Source organism: Coenobita brevimanus, chromosome 111 (assembly GCF_032717465.1).
Source record: "Coenobita brevimanus isolate Jiangsu-jjx chromosome 111, ASM3271746v2, whole genome shotgun sequence".
NCBI classification, from domain to species: domain Eukaryota; kingdom Metazoa; phylum Arthropoda; class Malacostraca; order Decapoda; family Coenobitidae; genus Coenobita; species Coenobita brevimanus.
Genome location: NC_137064.1, coordinates 26,499,894 through 26,509,170, shown reverse-complemented (window position 1 = coordinate 26,509,170; position 9,277 = coordinate 26,499,894). Strand labels below are relative to the sequence as shown.

At 41.2% G+C, this 9,277-nt stretch overlaps 1 non-coding gene across 1 annotated transcript; it reads left to right on the top strand.

The window, feature by feature from the left end:
* The first annotated feature begins 8,076 nt into the window (after positions 1-8,076).
* Positions 8,077-8,158, top strand: TRNAS-UGA (transfer RNA serine (anticodon UGA)). Its single transcript has one exon. It is a non-coding gene; the product is annotated as a tRNA-Ser (tRNA).
* The last annotated feature ends 1,119 nt before the right edge of the window (positions 8,159-9,277 follow it).

Sequence of the window (9,277 nt, the reverse complement as noted above, 5' to 3'; positions counted from 1 at the left end):
TGTAGATAGGTAGATTGATAGATATGTGAATGGATAGTTCATATATAATTATCTATCTATCTATACTTACATCTATCTATCTATAGCTATCTATATATATATCAACACCATCAGCCGTTCGAGTGTCCACTGAAAGACCGGCCTATCCCGACCGAAGTGGGGACGATACAGCCTATGTATCTTTACAAAGTGGCTTAGGCTGTCTAGCAGAGATTGTACAGTACGTAGGGTGAGAAGTGCTTGTAAGTGTGAGTGTAGTGTTGGAGTGGCTTTGGATGTGTGTCTAGTCTGTGAACCAAGTATAATCTACCCTCGCAAGCCGATTGGGTGCAAGCATACTTTATAGTGAGAGACACTGGCTCAACCACAGCACCCCTTATGTCCGCCAAAGCATTACGTGGTCAGAAGAACGTTCCCAAAGTTTATTACCCTGGCTGGGCGAGAACACTCGTTCTTCAGTGTACGAAATCGCACACTTTACCATTGTACCACAAAGGCTCCATATATATATATATATATATATATATAGATAGATAGATAGATAGATATACAGAAAGAGAGAGAGAGAGAGAGAGAGAGAGAGAGAGAGAGAGAGAGAGAGAGAGAGAGAGAGAGAGAGAGAGAGAGAGAGAGAGAGAGAGAGAGTTCTAACATACCCTATTAGCCGCAAGTGTGATTTGACAGTAATGAGTACGTGTGGGTCATAAATTATAACATTATTACCAGTTTCTATTGATTTGTCCCAAAATAAATTATATATTGAGCTTAGGACATTTCTTTTCCTCTTTAACCTCCTTCAGTAAGATATTAGTTATTTTTATTATTTTTTCTACCTCCTAACAATTTTTTTTTTTTAAATTTCGAAAGACGTCTTGTATTGAGGGATTAATTTTTCATAGCCAAGTTATCACCACACAGCTCTCTTAGGCTGAAGGAAATCGCCTGATGCAATTGGAGTTAAATAATATAATACACAATCGATATACGGCCAAAATGATGATGGTGGTGATGATGGTGATTGTGATGATGATGATGATGGTGATGGTAGTGGTGGCCGTGATGATGATGATGATGATGATGATGGTGATGGTAGTGGTGGCCGTGATGATGATGATGATGATGGTGATGGTAGTGGTGGCCGTGATGATGATGATGATGATGATGATGATGATGATGGTGATGGTGATGGTGTTGTTGATGATGATGATGATATGATATGTCTTTTTCATAATGATTATAGTTACTCTCCGGCCATTCCACTTGTCAGCTGTCGGTACTGTTTGGGCAGTATTGGAACTACGAGTAAATGCAAGCGATCCTGACACATAAGGACAAGATACGAGTAGGTTTATAATTTTTAAGCTTAATAATGTAATGAAAAATAAGAATGAAAGTGAAATATGCAAAATTAGTAATACCACTTGTGAATTCTTATTACCAATACCTTCGTTTTTAATGGCATCCTTACTTAGAATTTCTCATTAATATTTCCAAGTAGTTTTATTTTTAGAAGTACTTATAATAAAGACAAATCTATGGCCTTTTCTGTTATGCAAGGTATTACTCCTGTTTTTTTACCTGTATTATTTGTTTACCTGTACTAGTTGTTTACCTGTACTTCTGTTTGTTTATCTGTGCTCCTATTTGTTTACCTGTGCTCCTATTTGTTTACCTGTGCTTCTATTTGTTTACCTGTACTATTTGTTTACCTGTACTGTTTGTTTACCTGTACTATTTGTTTACCAGTACCATTTGTTTACTTGTACTATTTGTTGACCTGTACTCCTATTTGTTTTCCTGTACTCCTATTAGTTTATCTGTACTCATATTTGTTTACATGTACTCCTATTTGTTTACCTGCATGGCTGATTGTTGAAAGGACTTAAATAAAGGGGAGGAAACATTTTTCTTTGCTCTCCTTAAAAATCTATTTAAGAGTAACCCATTCTGTTAATACTAAGATCAGAGCACCTATTAAGAAGCGGCAGGTATGTGTGGTCTGTGCATCTACGAAATTGTGTGTGTGTGTGTGTGTGTGTGTGTGTGTGTGTGTGTGTGTGTGTGTGTGTGTGTGTGTGTGTGTGTGTGTGAGGAAATGGGTTGATGTCTACACGTGTGAGGTCAGGATTCTTCAGGAAATGGTCAGAGTGATCAAACTCTTGGGTAGCATAATATTGCAGAATTTCCTTTGTAAAGCAAACGAGCGGAGGAACGTGGTTGGGGAGGGGGTGGAGTGGGGTATATGTTGGGGGGGATAAGTGGGTGAAGTGGGTGAGCGAGAGGATGGTGGAGGGGGAGGGGGGAGAGGGAGAGATACGTGAGTGGAGGGGTAACATAAGAAGGACACAAGGACAAGAGGATAACTGCGGTAGACTTCACATACCAGGCTGCTCACGTCTAAGAATATAACAATACATCTATATTACCCCTTCCTATCAGAACTTTAAACTGAAACCTGCGGGAAAAAGTAAGAAAAAAAAAAAAACGCACTGTATACAGGCCATTATAGCAGCTGTGGTCGTTGCCCCTGGTTCATCTGAAATGTTAATCCAGTGGACTGTAGGCTGAAATTGCCCTCGTCCTGCAGTTCATCCTCCTCCTCCTCTTTTTTTCAGGGGACAGGTGAATATTTAACACTCAGGCTGATATATAAGATAGTTTGGTGCTGTTTGAAAATAAAAAAATGCTAGATTTGCCTCAACCATAAGAATGTTAATGGTACAAATATTTATACTTTCAGGCTTCAATACACACTCTCAAATTAATAAAACCGTCTGGTATAAGCTAAAATAAAACAGTAAAGTTGTCGCGACCAGGAGAAGGTTAAGAGGAGAGCAGAAATCTCCCACATCCTCTTCTCCACCAGTCTTTAAAACTAATGCCTGTTGGAAAAAAATGAGAAGGACTGTCAGAGTATTAAAAGGTGGCATGGACATTTTATGGGAAGGACGTGATCTGGAAGTGGGGAGGAGGGGAGTGGAGACAGAAGGGAAGGAATTGGGGAGGATGAAGAGAGGATAAGAGATGAGGGGAAAGAGAAATGAGGTTGGGAGGAGGATGAATACTCGTAAAACAGGGAGCGGGAGAAGAATGAGGGATAGTGTAGAAGGTTATGGAGAAATACGGGGTTGACGAGAATGACGATGGGTAGAGAGAAAGGGAGGGAAGGCGGTAAGGGAGAGAAAGGGAAATCAAAGAAGAAAGGGAGGGAAGGGGTAAGGAATGGAAGGTGATATCAGGGAAGAATGTGAAGGAAGGGGAAGTCAGTGAGAGAGGGAAGAATGATGGAGGGAGAAAGAAAGAAGTGAGGGAGGGGGGAAGAAAGAAGTGAGGGAGGGAAGAAGGAAGTGTGGGATAAAAAAAAAAAAGAGAGAGAGAAATTAAGGAAGGAAGAAGGAAATGAGAAAGGCAAGAAAGGGAAAGCACAGTATGAAGAAAGATATGTGTTAAGAGTATGAAAATGAAGGAAAGAGGTGACTACTGGTGAAAAATTCTGAGGTAAAATTTTGCGCATCAGTTGAAATGGATAAAGATAAATTAGGCAGAGTTGTTTTTGTAAGTTTTTTTCTATATCATCTAGGTTAGTGTGGCTCAGTGGGAGAGGCTTGGACGGTCATTTGATAGATAAGGGTTCAAATTGCAAGATGGTTATCGTAAGTACCATTTAGGGGTAAGGGCACTTATTTTCTTTAGAGTAATATCTCGAACACTTCAGTCGCTTCTTCAGATACTAGTCATCTGTGGAAAAATGCTGAATAGTGTCTGAAGAACCCTTGAAGTGGTTGAAACGTTACCCTTCAGATAATAAAGGTCCTTATCTCCCACTGGTCCTCTAAGTAACAAATTTGCCAGATCTACTAGCTCTAATAAAGTCTCCATTTGTATAAGATATTTTCACAGAAGGATGCTGTGTGTTTTCAACGATAAAACGGGGCTCCTTGCTCTGAGGCGTGAAGTATTTGTCATAAGGAGAGTTTATTATGAAGAGGGACACACTAACGTCTCCTAGGGTACACTTTTTCCCATCCATTTAATAATCTATCTATTTATGAGTCTGCTTATCGGTCTGTCTGTCTGTCTGTCTCTGTCTCTCTGTCTATATGTCTGTCTGTGTCTGTCTGTCTGTCTCTCTCTCTTCCCCCATATATATATATATATATATATATATATATATATATACAGAGAGAGAGAGAGAGAGAGAGAGAGAGAGAGAGAGAGAGAGAGATGAATAATCAAGGGAGTACAAGGCATAACGACAAGGAGGAGGAAGGACTGAAGCGTTGGTAGGCGGGATGGGGGGAGGAATCAAGAAAGTGAGGAGAGAGACAAGAGGGAAGGAAGGGGGAGGGAGAGGAGGGTGGAGGGAGAGCCACGTGGTCAGCACTTGTGGCTCTCGACCTCCTCATCCCACCCCTTGTTTCCCTACACACACACTCACACACACACACACACACACACACACACACACACACACACACACACACACACACACATCTACTGTGCACATACACCTATATACACAATGAAGATAAACACATACACAAACACTCACACGTACATATATACACGTCACACACACACACACACACACACACACGTATACACACAGACACAGACACAGACAAAGACAGACAGACAGACAGACAGACAGACACACACACACACACACACACACACACACACACACACACACACACACACATCCACTGTGCACATAGACATCTATACACAATGAAGATACACACAGACACAAACACTCATATACACCAAAATACACATATACACGTCACTTTCACGAACACACACATACACACACATACCTATCTATCTATCTATCTACCTATCTGTCTATCTATCTATCTATCTATCTACCTATCTATCCATCTATAGTACAGATACATAAAAATACTAAACTCGGCCGTACATTGACACACATGTTCAAGCTATTAGTTTTATGCAAAAGTTCTTCCACGAAAGCATACAAACACACCTGAGCATTAACACGCACACACACATACACACACACACACACACACACACACACACACACACACACACACACACACACACACACACACACACACACACACACACACAATGGTTAGCAGTGCAAACATCTTAGAACGCCTACTCCTCCCTCCCTCCCTCCCTCCCACACACTCCTGCTCGTCCCTTCCCTTCCCCTCCTCCCCTTGTACCACCGGAAATAGGGAGGGGGACTGGGAGAGATGGAGGAGGAAGAAGGAGGGGAAGGGAGGAAGAGGAGGAGGAGGAGGAGGAGGAGGAGAGAAATAAAGGGAAAGAGGAATGAAAGATAATGAAGGAAAGAGGAAGAGAGGAAGAAGGGGGGAGGAGGGAGGAGGAGAATGGTGGTTAGAGGAATGGAAGAATAGAGGAAGTCAAACCACAGGATTAGATAGGAAGAAAATAAAAGAGGAGGTGAAGGAGGAAGGCAGGAAGGAAGGAAATAGGAGGAGGAGGAGGAGGAGGAGGAGGAGGTGGTGGTGAAGGAAATTGATAACAATGAGAGAGAGAGAGAGAGAGAGAGAGAGAGAGAGAGAGAGAGAGAGAGAGAGAGAGAGAGAGAGAGAGAGAGAGAGAGAGAGAGAGAGAGAGAGAGAGAGAGAGAGAACAGTCTTCCTATCGTCCCTCAAAATGACTGGTTCCTTGAGTTTCCCCTCACTCGTTATCTCTCTCCCCTCTCCTCATACACACACACACACACACACACACACACACACACACACACACACACACACACACACACACACACACACGAAACTTTCTCACTGCCATAACTTTACCTAAGTAATAATAATAATAATAATAATAATAATAATGAATAATAATTCCTCCCTTTTACATATGTCTATCTCCTACCCACTCCTCACCCCTCACCCTGCCTCACCCCTCACCCTGCCTCACCCCTTACCCTGCCTCACCCCTGACCTCATCCCTCACACTGCCTTATCCCTCACCCTACCTCACCCCTCACCCTGCCTTACCCCTCACCCTGCCTTACCCCTCGCCCTACCTCACCCCTCACCCTTCCTCACCCCTCACCCTGCCTCACCCCTCACCCTACCTCCCACCTCACCCTGCCTCACCCCTCAAGTGCAGGACAGGGTTCGATAACAACTTCCGTCCACCTGGAGTGTACATGTGTGTGTGTGTGTGTGTGTGTGTGTGTGTGTGTGTGTGTGTGTGTGTGTGTGTGTTTTCATTTTTTCCTTGTTTCAGTCGGATGATGCACAGATTGAACTTCCTTGTTTCCAAGGACTTTATTCTAGTCGGAAAATGAGACTCCCTAACACCGTTTCCTTAGCGATTTAGTTTGGATAAGGCTGGTTAATATCCTTTTGTACGTTCTGTATGCAAAGTACGGTGATGCTTGAAGGATTTATATAGCACAGAATAAGACAGCAAGATGTAATGAGCAAAATAACTCGCCTAGTAAAAGGTGTTAGGGAGCTTCCTTAATCTACGAGAATAGGGAACCAAGATTTTTTTTTTTTTTTTTTTGCTTCTGATAGACATTTATTACGAATGTTAAGTCCAATCACCTTTACTGACCTTCAGAAATTCCTCTCGTACTGAAGGGGTTAGTTAAGACACACACACACACACACACACACACACACACACACACACACACACACACACACACACACACACACACACACACACACACACACACACACACACACACACACACATTCTTGAATTATCTCGTAAGTTGAAAATCGTCTGAAGATAGCAAGAAAATATACTCGTCCAAATATCCATCGCAGTGAAGAGGTAAAAATAACGTATGTGTGTTTGTATGTATGTATGTATGTATGTGTTGAAATATGTCATTCTTTAGAGATATATTTATTTGTGCAAATTACAAATGCATGGTAAGCCTTTCAGAGCATTCTCTGTTATGTATCGTGTATGATGTGTGATGTTCGGTATGTATGAGTGCTGGAATGATGATGTGCCTGTGTATGTGTGTGTGTGTGTGTGTGTGTGTGTGTGTGTGTGAGTGAGAGAGAGAGAGAGAGAGAGAGAGAGAGAGAGAGAGAGAGAGAGAGAGAGAGACAGAGACAGAAAGTATAAAGTGTATGTTTATGAGTATGTGTGAGTCTGAGAATGCTCATAAGGGGTCTTTGTATAAATGTCTATATGAGTGTATATGTATTAGTGTCTGTGTATGAAGGTGTATGTATAAGTGTAACAGCGTATAACTGGAGTGAAAAAGGAGGTAGGTAAACAGGAGGAGGGATGGATGTGCCGTGCTGAAATGAAATGGGCTAACATACAACAGGCCAGAGCGAAGAAAGCTGGGAGAAATCTTTACCCTACCGTGGACCGACGCAGACTTTTGATGGTGATGACACAGACGTGTGATGATGATGACGACAAAGGCTTACAATGATGATGATGATGATGATGATTATGACAGGCTTAAGATGATGATGATGATGATTATGATGATGACACAGGCTTAAGATAATAATAATGATGATGATGATGATGAAACAGACGTATGATGATGATGACGACGACAGAGGCTTAATATGATGATAATAATGATGATGATGATGATGACACAGACGTATGATGATGATGACAACGACAAAGACTTATGGTGATGATGATGATATAGGCTGATGATGATGATTATAACGGAGTACGTGTTCATGTATTTGAATGTCCAACTTATACGAGTTCATTCAGGTGTGTGCATATATATTTCAGTAATGAAAACACATCTGCATACCATAAATGTGTCTGCGCTGGAATACGATGTACGTAGTAAAGTGCATATTATAATAACCATACTGTTTACTACTGTTTATACACTAACCTGGGCTCACTTTGCCATCTCTCCATCATATGAATTGTAACGATATCTTAATCTTAGAATATGATGCTAGTCATCAAGAAGTGCTAGGGAAAGATGCCTAGCTGTAGTTTTGTCGTACTGGCTATTGAGCTACATAAAATAAATTAAAAAAGACAAAAATTTAGTTCAGGTTGGAGTAAGAAGAGTATAATCTGGAACAACCGTGTACCGAATATCTTCAATCAGCTGCGGTGTCCGAGTGGTTAAGGAGATGGACTTGAAATCCATTGGGCTCTGCCCGCACAGGTTCGAATCCTGTCCGCAGCGAAGCTTTTTACCAGGGAATGTAGAGGGGCTGTGACCACGGCGGAGGCGGGGACAGTGAGGGGGCGTCGGAGGGCGTGAAGGACGCCTGGTTGGGTAGGATGAGAGGCAGATGTTTCGTCATTCCACACAATGTACTTTACTTTCGTACATTCTTACTTTATTTTCTTACTTTTTCATTTTACTTTTTACTTATACTCGTCATTCCACACAGTGTACAGTACTTCACGTTTGTATATCATTTTACTTTATTTGCATTACATTTTTACTTATTCTCGTCCTTCCACATAATGTACCTAACTTTTTTACTTTCTTACTTTATTGTTTACTTTACTTTCGCCGCTTCTAGACAACTGTACTTGCCTTAGGAGTGTCTTCTTGCAATGTAGAGGTTAGCTGCATCAAATCTCTCAAATTTGAAAAGTCTCTCCTAAGCTTTATAAAATAGTTTGTGACAATGAATGAATGAAGGCGAGATTAGGGGAGAGTGGATGCATAAGATGAATAATGACAAGGAGATAAAATGACAAAGAGATAAGTGGAATGAATAAGTACTTGAGTGAATAAGAGTGAGGGGGAAATTAAAGGACACATAGGATGAATAATTATAACAGGGAGGTATGATGAATGAATGTGTGAATGAGAGTGAGGGGGGAAATTAGTGGGCACATGGAATGAATAATTATAAAGAGGTAAGATGAATATGTGAGTACTTGAGTGAATGAGTGGAATGGAGAAGGATGTTAAGTCGAATAATTGTGAAAAAAAAAAATGGTTATAATGAAAGTTATATAGGAAGGGAAGTAAACAAATTGAATATGAGGTGACAAGTAAGGCTAAAGAGAAACTGATCAAATGGAGCAAAGAGAAAGGGGATGAGAAAAGGAAAGAATGAAACCTAAGGAAGAGGACAGACGGCAACTTCATATAGGAAGAGAGAGAGAGAGAGAGAGAGAGAGAGAGAGAGAGAGAGAGAGAGAGAGAGAGAGAGAGAGAAGAGCCATGTAGAAATGAGAAAGGAAGCTAAAGTGATGAGGTGAGGAAAGAGGAATGGAGGGAGAAGAGAAATAGGAGGAGAAAAGATAAAAAAGAAAAATGGAGAGAAGAGGAATTAAGAGAAAG